We start from the raw sequence: 12736 nt of genomic DNA on the forward strand, positions 1-12736 counted from the left end.
CACAACACTCCGGGGCCACCCGAGCGGCCTAGAATCGGGAGAGATTTTTTTTGTTATCCGCGTTGATTGTTTAAAATATGCACCTCCATTGCACTGCGCTCGCTGCGTGTGTCATCGCCGGCTGGCTGGCTGGCTGGCAACCGATTCAGCGACGACCGAATGCGGTTCCGAGTAGTGAACAACGAACCCGACGAGCGGATGAACCCCTCGCGCGTTCTAATTCTTATGCTATGCTTCGCTCGGCATGCTATGCTGTGCCAGCAGAACGCACGAAAGGTTGTTCTCGTGAATGAACCGAGACGAGACAGACCACCACCGGACTCCCTTCACTACCTACTGGCGGCCGACGACGAAGCAGCAGCACCATGCTTCTCCATGCGTTTCAGTTTCAGTTCGGCTTCGGAGCGGAAGAGACGATATATCGTCCGCAGGTGGTGTCGTCGCGTGGTCTAGCATAACAACGCGTGCGTTCGTGCTTACGTCGAATATATGAAAAGGTACGAGCCGCGGTGTGTGTACGGAACCGGAACGCATTCGAGAGGCGCGTTTCGTCCTGACGAAGGGTCCTGGCTGGCTGGTTGCTGCTATCTGTTCGCTCGGTGCGTCGATTTATGATCCCTTTACCTCTCTCCTGCTAATCAGTAGGACAGACCGACACACGCACGCAGGGTGGCCGCGGCTACGAACAGCGTCGCAATTGATTTATGTGCATCACGAGGACCGCGCATGAGATAGTTTTTTCGGTGACTGACACGTGTGGTCCCCTTCCGGTTATTGCTATTACATCCCGTGGATTGAGTGGTCGTTCGTGTGCATTCGTTAACCGTTCGCCTTTTCCTTAATTTAATCTCATGAAAGCACCTTCCAAGGATCAGTGCATCGCCGCAACGTGTGTGAAAAGCGCCGTTGGCGAGAAAACAAACAAAACCACACAATCACACACGCGTACACACACGCGCGCACCCGCTACCGGCCTCGGCTCGAGGTAATAGAATCGGAAATCATGTAATCCTGTGGCTCCGTGGGTCGTTCACGAGGCCGGCCCAGCAATCGGGACACAATTAAGAAATAATCGTTAGGCGGGCACAAAATCATAAATTTTGGTGTGGCTTCGGTGACCGTTTCCGTGTTTTCTCTTTTTCCCCTCGGTTTTTTTTTCTTCTCCCTCCCCGAAACCGACCCGGACCAACGACGGAAGCGGACAAGGGCCACCGGTAGGTACTCGTTGCTGTTCCTGCTGGCACCCTGCCGTGGTCAATCGAACAAAACTTCAAACAAAGCGCCATGCAGCTTGGTTGCGGCAGCCGTGTGCCCGGCTCTTATGCATGCTGTGTCCTTTCTGTGTGTGTGTGTGTGTGTGTGTCTGTGCAGTTGTGCGTGAACCCCATCCAACGTTGTTGGTGCAAAAACACGTTGACCAGGTGTTACCGTGTAGAGGAAGAGCGAAAATCGGGAAAAAGACGCCAGAAGTGAAATGATCGGATTATCGTCGATTTGTTTTGAGTCTTTGAGCCAGGAGCAGGAGACTTGTCGGTGCTGGTTATCGTGCTGGTTACGGTGTTGAGGCCTCCTTCCGAGAGTCTCAGACAGGATGGATGCTTTACGGTCACGTCGCTCGTTCGCTGCGTTGCGCTGCGTTACGTGTAATTCAATAATTGCAGATCGGATTATCCTTTCCTGGTGTCAACGTCGTTATTGTCGCGTCGCGGTCGGTCCCGCCGTTGTTTTAACCGTGAAATCGTCTTTTCCCTCTTTTTCCAGCAAACAACCGTTTTCACTCGAGTGTAAAGTGCGGCCGCTCTTTGGTGTGTTTAGTGTTGAAGGTGCAGTGCAGTGAGGTGGTCTCACGCGAGGCGAAGAAGTGTGGAAAATAGAAAGACCCCCTCCCCCATCAGAGGCTCAATTGACACCCACCAAAGTGTCCAGTGGCAGGTGTTCTGGCGTGTGCGTGTGTGTGTGTGTGTCGACTGCGGATTATGAAATGTTATACGGCGTAAAACGGTTGGCGAAAGCGAAATAGGAGAGCGACCGCATCGTATCCTGTCCCGGCCCGGCCCGGCGTGCAACGACCGCGCGATCGTTTGTTTTGTTCCCGGGGGGCGATTAGAAGGAGTAACCTGAGAAGCTTCCCAAAGGTAAGCTCAATGCCGGTCCGATCCCATGCTCCTGCAGCGCACGAAACGAATCAGTGTCGGAGCTGGCGGTGCAATGCGTAGAAACCCGTCGAAACATTAAATCGTAATCATGGAATGAAAACGGAAATATGATTCGGTACGCCACTCGCATGCACCAACAAGCCGGCGACCTGGTTTTCGGGGGGTTGATGGTGCGTTCCATTCATTGTAACAAGAAGTGATTATGCTGCGGATGGTTGCGAGGGTACTAAAGGGGTCCCTGGCCCGCGATAGGCCCAAGGGGGTGTCCGAGGGTACCGTTCTCTGCTATGCCATCCCTCGATGTCACACACACATACTCGGTTTGATGAACACGCGTTGATTGCATTTTATTGCTAACGAGTTCGGGGGTCCCGACCGACCGAATGTGAGTGTGTGTTCTCGCTTTTGTTCTTACGTAGCTTTATCGTGAGCCAGCGTTCGAACCTTCTCGCGGCACGGCCATTGTCGCATCAGATTAAAAGCCCTTTTTCCCCGGAAAATACCAGCGACGGGTACGGATTTTCATCCGTCCTGAATGTCTCACGGATTTTCACGTGCGGCGGCCCATCCCCCGCTTGGCGATGTTATGCTTTTAGCTCTTAATTGAACAACAAGCCGCTCGAGTGTCCGGCGGTGCATCGACGGTCGGTGCTTTGTTGAAACGAATCAGAACGGACGCTTCGGAGGGATGGAACCGTGGCCACCATATGGACATACGTGCGCCCAACACTCACCGCGTGATGGCTGCTGTGTGTTGATTCTTCGAAAATGAAGAAAAAATGTGAAATGTGGAGCTAAACTCGCTAAGCTAAGGGCCAAGTGTGGTGGTGAGCGTCGGCGACATCGTCGCCAATCATCGGATCTCGGTGGTTTGTGCGCTGTCCGAACCACTGTTTTCACACGGTCACGGTTGCCTGGCCGCGCGAAAAGTAAACGCGATGGTGTTCCTCCCGGCCCAGCATCACATGCAGATTGTTCCGCGAAATGAAAAACACGAACGAAATGGCACTTGGCTTGGCGCGACCGCGGTGGTAGTTGCTTTGATCGATTTTCCACACGATAACCAATTCGGTTGCGATGGTGGGAATTCATTCTATTTTACACGGTTTTTCCAACTTGTCCATCTAGCACAATGGACATTCTATGTGCCAAATGAAAAGCCCTCGGGATGCGACAATTTTGTTTTTTTTTGCCGTTTTACAACGAGTGCAAGTTGCAGCTAGTTGTTACTTAGTTTTTCTCGTTTCGAATGCCACTAACAGGATTGGAGTGCATTTGTTTGATTAATCTTTTATGGGTATGTTTTTATGCAGATTAAAAATAAAGACGCTACAATGATTTAGATTAAACATTTTTGCCATTCCTTATCAAAAGAGGCCTAGTTTTATCAGGGAGGATGCTGTCAAATATGTTCTTGTTATTAGTTGCGTAAATTATAAAGCCGTCGACAATGAATAATTTACTTGTTTAAAATATAAATCTGTACACTCACTATACTGCTTAAACATTAAAAGTACATCTGAAAACTCTTTTATAAAGGGTATTTTTGAAGCCATCATGCCTTGTTCCATCAGCATAAGACATCTCTACCCCCAAGCGATTGTATGATTGCAGATAAATGTTTTTTCAAATGATTTTCCAATAAAAAAAATTAGGAGGATTTCATGGGAAAAGAACAACATTTTGCACACTTTCAATCTTATTGGTATAAGCCTGGGAAAAGGGGAAAAGCTTTGGAACAACCTCGAGTCACGCAATCTCCCGAGCCTGCCAGAAACCTTCGCCCTCTCCTAATTGTACCTAATGCTCAGTTCACAAGGCAAATAAAGCATTTTAACCGAAGCACCTAAACCCCCGACACATCCGATTAGGGCTGATGTGGCGCATCCAACCCAAATCAAACTCTAATTCCTTTGCTCCCGCGTGCTGTCTGCACGCTCCACCGAGTTGCTGCCGGCCACGGTAGGCATGCAATCGAAGAAATTGATCTGCCTCCGAGAGGGGCGTTGGGGTGCGTTTGCATGAGTAAGCAGATATTCTTAAGCATTTAATTGGTCCGAGTGTGGAATCCCGCTCGCTAAGATTCACACACGACACACACACGCGGGACCCGAATCGGGAAGATGGTTGTCACAGTCACCCTCCCTTTGGTGGTGTTCTAAACTAGCTGATCTTTTCCCCCCTCAATTACATGGCGGCAAACCTTCGAATTATCGGGATCTACCCGGACCTGCGCTTCACCGTGACACGCCGAAATTATGTGCTGAGCCCCTAGCCCTAATTATATGCTCTCAGCCAACCAGATGAAACCGCGGAAATCGACGACGAAGACGACGACGACGACAGCGATCAAGGGCCGAGAACGGATCGGAGTCGCTGGTATCTTGTTTCATTGTTTAAGAAATCAAGGAAACACCAACAGTGCCGGAACGAGAGGGACAACGAGTTGCTCCAATTAATGGTTTCCCCTTTTTTGGGGGGTGAGATTGAACCTGACGCTGGTCTCGCTGGTTCCTGATTGCTTTTGCATCCGCCAGAGGCCAGCAGGTGCTTCGCTTGACACGGTTTCTAAGGAGCGCGTCCGTGTACGGCGTTGAAAGGCTTCGGCTCTTGCAGCTCAAGCTGTTGAAGTGGCTTGACGAATTCATTCCGACACTTTGGGCATGTTTGTTTTTGCCGTCAAGTGGTCAGACACCAGGTCCAGCGGTCCGTTCGCTGCGGCGTGCGATCCGGTGTGCTGATAAGCCGAGAGTCGTTGGCTAGCGATGGCCACCAGGTTGCTCGTGTGTGAGTGTGTGTGTATGTGTGTGTGCTCAAGTGGAGCTTAGTGTCTATTTACACTTCCTTTTGCTCCCGAGGACAATAGTTGTCACGGGGAAACCGGCATGTCGCCGACTGACCCAGAATACACATCAAAGCGCGCGCGCGCGAGTGTTTGTGCGACTGCTCCCCAGAGCATAGGCACTCCTCCGAATGGAAGGATAATCCGTTCAGAAGGGTCGTCCTTTCGCAGCACTGGACTTTGGCGTATTGGCTACAGGAGGCTGACTACCAAGCCTGACTCCTGGCAAGTGACAAGTTGTGTAAGAGCATCCTGTAAGCCCGCACCCGCGGTCCTTCTGTTGGCCGCTCTCCGCGTTAAGCCGGATTTCCATTATCATTGACACCATCAGCACTTGCCCGTTAAGGTTTTGGGGAATGCGATACCAAACTCGCACAAACCGTAATCGGAACGCGGCCCGCAGCTGTGCTCATAGGCATCGTTTGCCCTAATTGCTGCCATGTGTGGAGCATCTCGTAAGCGTCGGTTGTGAGCATCTGTGGAAGACATTGCGTGTTCACACTTTAACACCCACCTCGGGCCTCGAGCCTCGACCTGTAATCCCTTCGTGAGCACACTTCGAAAAGGACTTCGGTAATCCGTTCGCTTGCCAGATGTACCTCGTCGTCGAGGGGCTCTGCTGTGTCTGATTGCTGTCACCGTTGGCCAAATTAAACCGAACCATTCCCACTGCGGTGGAAGGCCAAACACAAAGACAATGGTGAGTGCCGCGAAAGCACTGAAGGCGGCCTATGTGGACAGCCCACTCGGTGTTTTCCCTGTTCGAAACGGAGTAGTTCTCGAACAACTCGAACACTAAGAAACTTTTGGCAGGCTAACGGGACGACGGTCGAGTTATTCTAATTTTAACCCAGCCCAAGAAGCCATCGACCGGTTCGAGCGTTTGTTCCGTGGCCGCCGCTGTTGCTGGTTTCCCGGTTGCGTTATTTTAATTAAATAATAAAATCTTAAAGACTCCTCCGTACGCTCCCCGGAGATGGTAAACACCTGGTTGGTGCCGGCGTGCGCTAACCAGCCGGATTGCTAGTTACCGACATTGGCTCGGCACGGCTGGGTTGAAGTGCGTTAACTATGGTTTTTATGGGAAGAAAATGGGAGTCTAAATGGTCCACCACGCACAATCGCGCGTACATGGCCCAAACGACGTTCTTAGTGTTGGTTGTGGTTGATTCAGTAATTAGATTGCCTCATATTGCCCTTGCCAGGAGTGCTAACCAGCAGCAAGCAATTCTTTTAAAAAACTATCACCTTAATATGTTTCGTTAACCGTGAGAATACTGGCTTATAATTACTTGTAAATACATAGACAGGTAAATACATTCGAAGGCAATATAATATTGTTTTAAAAACAAATGATAAATTTCAATTTTGGTCAGAAAATACTTTCACTTACTTGTACTTATTCGGTGCCAGAAGTGACAACCGTTCTCGGCTTACCACAGAAGATCCTTCCACCGCTCGTGATCGAGTGACGTCGTTGCCGATTTCGCTGTTCTAACTACCTCCCAATCAATGTCAATACTGTCGCTACATCTCAGATTGCGCCTAACTTCTCTCTGTCCATCTAGATGGTCTTAAAAATCTAAAAATTTATCTGAAAATCCTCCGCTCTAACGCGGAAAAGATAGTTTCGGTCTTTCGGCACCAGGTCCAAGGCTCAGCTGCATACGTAAATACGGGTACTATCGAGACTCTTCCCAGGCTCTGCTTTTACCACCGGTTGAGTCCATATTACCTAGAAAGTATAAAAAAAATAATTCAATTAATTAACATGGCATTAAGAAAGATCAATTGAATTATCATCTCCTATTTGAAACATGACGTTTATAAAATGTCGCAATCAATCGTCATCAACTGCGACTGGTGTAAAGGTTGCAAAGGTAACTGATAGCACAAGAACGTTGTATCCCATTACTTGAGTTTCTGGAAGTGTTGATAAATTATTAACGAAACATCTGAAATTGGAATGAAATACGAGTTCTCGTTTCCACAAAATGTGAAACAAATGAATGTTCGATCCTTCGTCGTTGACACATGGATTCGGTTCACGGAAACACCATCTCTTTCGCAATGTGCTGTAAAGAGTCAGTTTGATTGTTTCGCGGAACGTTCTACGATACGCGATGCACTCGAATCGATGTCTCACCCCACCCCACCGGTGTTTCCATTTTCACAACGATACGAAATCCATTTGACACTTTTATTTCCCAAGAAAAACGATTCGCATCCGCAGTCCCCAGCATAAACAAGTTCGACTTGCTCGCAGCAGCGCGTCACCTTCACCAATCAATCCTCCACTCGCACCACCCCACCCCCTCTTGCATCCTTCACTCTCCATCGATTTCCCGCAAAGGGCTGCGTTGGCTGTTGAATTGAAGTAACCCCGTTGACAACCCTCGTTACTGTCACGCGTCACGTCTTCGACGTGGTACCAGGTTTTAAAAACCGACAGTTGACCGGCGGAACGGAAAAAGGGAACACTCGCATCAGCGCGCCCAAATTCGTTACTATACTATACGTGCCTCAAACACGCGTCATGTTGGCAATACGCGAACCTCGTTTCATGAAAACCGTTTTGGGTGTTGACGTTGGACCAGGTGTTGCTACATAAAGTGTATTCGCCACTTTCCCTACTCTGGTAGGTCACTGAACCGTGTGCTTGTGTGTGTGTGCGAAGATAGCATCGAAGTGACAGTTATGAATGTATGTCCTTTTGCGAAGGTCCTTACGGTAGCATCCATTCTCGATTGAGACGTCGTTGAACATCCACTGAGACGAGGATCAGAGCGTATTAATAATTTGATGAAGGTTCAATCCATCGTACGGAGCCCGAGATGAGGCTCAAAGGCACCTTCTATCGACCCCAGCGGCTCTTCATTAGTTCCTTCGTTAGCAATTGCAAACGCGACCTATCACCTATACTACTCCATAATTCGGGCTCATTTCATCGTATCGCATCATACGCTGAGTGAAACACAGGTGTTTCGGCTATTCAGGGAGCGCGTCTAACCAACAAATCGCACAAAATGGTGGAGTGCGTGCGGTTTGGCGCACGCTGTTCAAGTATGTTCCATTTAATTTCGCCAGCCGCTACGGCGCCGCGTTAGTGCCGTTGCGTTGAAACATAAAAGCCACCACCACCATCATTGCAAACATAGTGCCCATAAACATCATTAGCAGTGTGTTGTGTCCCACTCACCGACACCACTGCACCACTGGCGGCCACACCCAGCGAACGCCAGCGCATCGTCGCCCGAATGTCAATAAAAATATGATTCCCATGCTCGACCTTGGCATTGTTGCGTTTGGTGCGTCCCCCGGGGGATTGAACAGAGCAGGGCAGGGTACGGCACCACGCAACCAGCTGATACCGCGGCTGAACAGCGAATTAACGAACATCGAAACCCATCCAAGCATAACAACCCATTGGCATTGGGCGGCACTGCCATCGCTGCCGCCAAACGAGTTTCATGCCGACGAAACAGCTGTTTTGCGGATGCAAATGTGTGACCGATCCCGCACTGTGGCACTGCGGATGATTCTGTTCACCGAAGGCGCAACAGTGGCACCAGACCTGAGCTCCAGTCCCGAGCACCAGCGCCCCCCCAGAACGCACCATTGAGCATCGTTCAAGTGTGAAACTGCGTTTTTCCCGCCGCCCCGACTGACACAAGTTTCGCGCTTTTTCGGGACGGTATTGTGGAACTTAATTGAAATGAGCTGTTATTGAAAATAGCGATGTTGTTGGGTAGCACAATACGGGGGGCCGCGAGTAGCCGAGTTTGTTCCCGACAGATGCGCTGATCATCTGCAAAGCAAATACCGACAAAAGCACACTGATAAGACGCGGGGACGTGGGAAAGGCGTGGGTTTTGCGCGAAACATGCCGACAAGAGCGCGCCCAACCACTGCGCCCAATTGGCACAGAAGGTGTTCTGATTAGTTGCGTCGTTGCGGGATCGCTGGCAATTGTTAACTCATCCAATCTCTCTCACGTGTTACGCAGGTGAGTCACGATTGCGATTCGCCTTGATTCAATCAACGAAATTAAACTCGCCACTACTCTAGTAGCAGCAGTAGTAGTAGCAGCAGCACCAATATGCAGAGAGAATGAAGCTAATTCCGGGTTCACACAGCATCAAATGTCAACCTGGCAAGACTGTGGTGAGGGTTAGGTTCATCAGCTCACAGCGCTTAGCGCTGTGCAAATGTCATCGAGTCATCAGCGCAACACTGACCACTCGGTACACCGTGTACTCATCAGTCACTTCCGTAGCGCTCGCTGATCACTTGCACGTCTCGGTCTCTCCGTAGCTACCGATGGAAGTAGCGCCAGCATCATCATTACCCGGCTACCGGGGATATTGGCCGGCGCCAAACCAAGGCGCGAAAGCTTAATCAACGTCCGTGTGCGTGAGTACCAGGTACTACTAGGCACCACCAGCTGACCGCCACCAACCACGTCCAACGCCAATGCATGCCTGTGTGTTCCATCTTTCAGCTGGTCATTTGCCAACGCTTTTCGAATTCATCATGCAAACGGGACACGGTGGCCATCTTTCGTCGGCACTTGCATCAAAGCGGTGTGGATGGTGAATTAAACGCCCATTCAAAGCATAGATTTCATAAATATTCATGTGAGACGACGGTCGGTGGTCAGTGCGACAAATAAAGAAATAAAAAAAAAGAGAGAGAGAGAGAGAGAGAGAGAGAGAGAGAGAGAGAGAGAGAGAAACTAGGTTACGCCTGGGAATCAGCCAAAATGATTTCTGAACGTTATGGTCAGGGTATTCGGATTCCGTTTTTTTTTCCTCTCTCTTTTTCGTTTTTATTCTCAGCTCGCAGCTGCCAGGGACACCAACACATACAGGCAGAATGATCCTTTTTTTGTGATTCAAGTAGGTGGCTTGATATCTGCTCGCGACATACGCTTCCGAAGCAGTGCCAGGGAACTGTCTCTTATCAATCCAGCCAGCAGCCGTGTGTCTCTAGTCCAATTGGCTGGCTTACCGGTGTCATCAGCACCATCCTCCCATTCGGCTACCTTCTATTCCTCGGCGAATCATAGTCTTTTATGGAGATTAATATACGGCAATTGACCCATATGATGGCCACCTGGACCCGAAGTGCTGATACGGTGAGAAGGTCAACTTTGTCAAGCCCGGTGATTACTCTTGGTATCTTGGTGCCGTGAGATATGGTGTGTTTAGAACATCGTTAAACAAGCATAAGCCGGTGCTCATCAGTTTTATGATTTCAGCTAAATATGTCACAATTTAATGTTTCCAACAAGTGGAACAGTCGCCAAACTGAAGAACTTTAACGATGGTTGTAAAATGGTCGCCGGGCTCACACATACACACACACACACGGCTTCTGAAGACGAACTTTTGCTCTTTAACACATAATCATCATGGTCATAAATAGAGCATAAAGGAAGTAGAAACAATTCACATCCCGACGGAAGGCTAATCTTGCCGAGAGCGTCTTCCTTCCTCTTTCCATAAGCAATCTCTTTTTAATGTTTCCATGTTCGTGAAAGAAAAGATCAAAGCATAGACCCAAGCACAAGGTTAGACTTGCGGATTGTTCCATCACCATTTCTGTTCCACTTTGCTGGCATCTTTCAAATTACGCGTCTCCTGTATTGTGCTTCCTCTTGTGCAGTACGGTGCACACAACTGCATGACTGTTTGGCGAGAACACCAAACCAGCAGCAGCGGTCTAGCTGTATGGGTGACGCTGCCAGGCGTCATCCTGAACCACCAGCTAGAGTGGCCAACAGTAAGGTGTGCCGTGCTTTCAATGACGGGGTACGGGTGCTGCCGGTGAAACAATGCGACTGAAATTAATATTCAGTTTCGGTTGAGGGACCCCTTTTTGTTGGGACACCGGTCGTTTCCTGGTCGCATCAAATTACGACCAGCAGCTCCGGTCGAGCCGAGCACTGTTTGCCGGTGGTGCCGGTACCGGCTACCGGTGCTGGTGGTGGTGGTGTACACCATATCACGGAGAATCTCGGTGCTCGGTGCGAACTGGGCCATACTGGAGGGTAGCACTTCAGCACTGTGTAGATTGCATTTGTAGTTGAAAAATTGCTTCATTAGAAAAACAAGCGAGTACCGACCGTAGGCCAGACCAGAACTGCTTGGCACCACGGAGCGCTAAGCAGTTGAATTTACGAATGCTAACTGCAAAAAGGATTTTCTTGGCCTGCGAAAAAAAAATGGTAAAAATTACTACAAACAAACGAATGCATTCCTAATGAGTGTGCCCGCAAGGAGGCAAGCAAAATGGCTTTAGCTCTGCTTCGGCGACGAAACCACACTGGCTCAGCACCACACATTTCCACTATGCTTTTGCGCCGCAAAAAAGGTATAAAATGGTGCTACTAGAGCCGGATTTGCTGGTTCGTATTTTTGCGTGCGCTTAATGGAATTTTAAATATCTGATGTTTCGTGCGAAGCGTACCATTAGCACGGGTGCACGGTGGGATGAAATGATGAAAAACATATTTAGTCGAAGGTGTCGCACGGTAAAGATGGGACCGAAAAATCTTCCAGTAACGGCGATTCCGATTTATCATTTAATTATAGTTTTTCTTGCGATTAAATTCTACTTGAGCTCTTCATGAGTAAAGGGTATTGATTACTCCGTTCATCTACATTATGACCATAATTGACTATAATTTTGGCACTTTCAAGCCGGATATAGCATCAGATATCAAGAGCAAGAGACAGTGGTTCAATTCATGAACTTATGCCCATGGAAACATTCGCCGAATGGCCAAATGCGACCGACCGGAAACAGTCCCCGGAAAGGGACCCTCATCAAGGTGCCATGACGTAGATTAGGTTCATCTGCCAATGAGAAGACCGGCTGGAAGGGTCTGCAGGCCTTTGCTTGTCGCTGTGTCACAACTTTAAGAACCCACTTTTGGCACGTGTTGAAAGTGAAACTAGAAAGATTTCATCCAGCGCGCCTTCCATGCTTCTTATCCCCAAGTACGGTGCCGATGGACAGTTCCGTCTATAGAAACCACTTCCCGGAATCTGGAGGTGCTGAAAGATTCAAAGCAGAATCAAGACTCTAAGACCTTCTAATCGAGTTACGGAGCAACCAACGTCCGTTCTGTTTCTTCCGGAGGTCACCATTCGACACAGCAAATGTGCTATCGGCAGGTTGCACAGGCCACATTATGCTAAGGCATGTGTAGTGCCGACGCCTCACTTCCGGATTTGACACAGAATCCGCCCGTGGTATGGGAATCCGGAAATATTTGGATTCAATGAAGCGTGCTACTCCGGATCCGGATACCGGGAGGGGATTCCCGGTTGGCTCCGCGTATCTAATCCGGCAATTCCGCTCTGTGTCCTCCTATACCTACGAGGCTCACGAGGAAGCGGAAGGTGAAGCCTTCACGCGACGGTTTGCTCGCTTAATAATGTGTAGTAGAGCTCCGATCGCTCGTTGCTGAAACCTTACATGGAGCGAGACTCCCGGTTCGGGCAATCCAAGGTTTCCTTTCCCGTTTCTGAGCGAACGATCATACCAACGGGTTTTCTAAAGTGGGTTCTGCCAGGTTACCGACTAACACAATCCATGCCAGTTCCATCCTTTTTCCCCTATATCAACGAGATGAATTTTCCTGCGAAATGTCTCCGGAACTCAACCAGCGAGTGGTAGCATGCTCGGAACAGCCGTGTGCGTTTGTGCTGTTCCAATTTCCCAGCCAGAA

At 49.3% G+C, this 12736-nt stretch overlaps 1 protein-coding gene across 1 annotated transcript in view; it reads left to right on the plus strand.

Annotated features, from left to right (window-relative positions):
- Nucleotides 1-412: 412 nt before the first annotated feature.
- Nucleotides 413-12736, plus strand: part of LOC125959138 (insulin-like growth factor-binding protein complex acid labile subunit) — a 65602-nt gene continuing 53278 nt past the window's right edge. The window contains exons 1-2 of the mRNA XM_049691945.1: nucleotides 413-497; nucleotides 1762-2135. The gene's annotated coding sequence lies outside the window, so the exon portion shown is untranslated. The remainder of the gene's footprint in view (nucleotides 498-1761; nucleotides 2136-12736) is intronic.

Source organism: Anopheles darlingi, chromosome 2, assembly GCF_943734745.1.
Source record: "Anopheles darlingi chromosome 2, idAnoDarlMG_H_01, whole genome shotgun sequence".
NCBI lineage: Eukaryota > Metazoa > Arthropoda > Insecta > Diptera > Culicidae > Anopheles > Anopheles darlingi.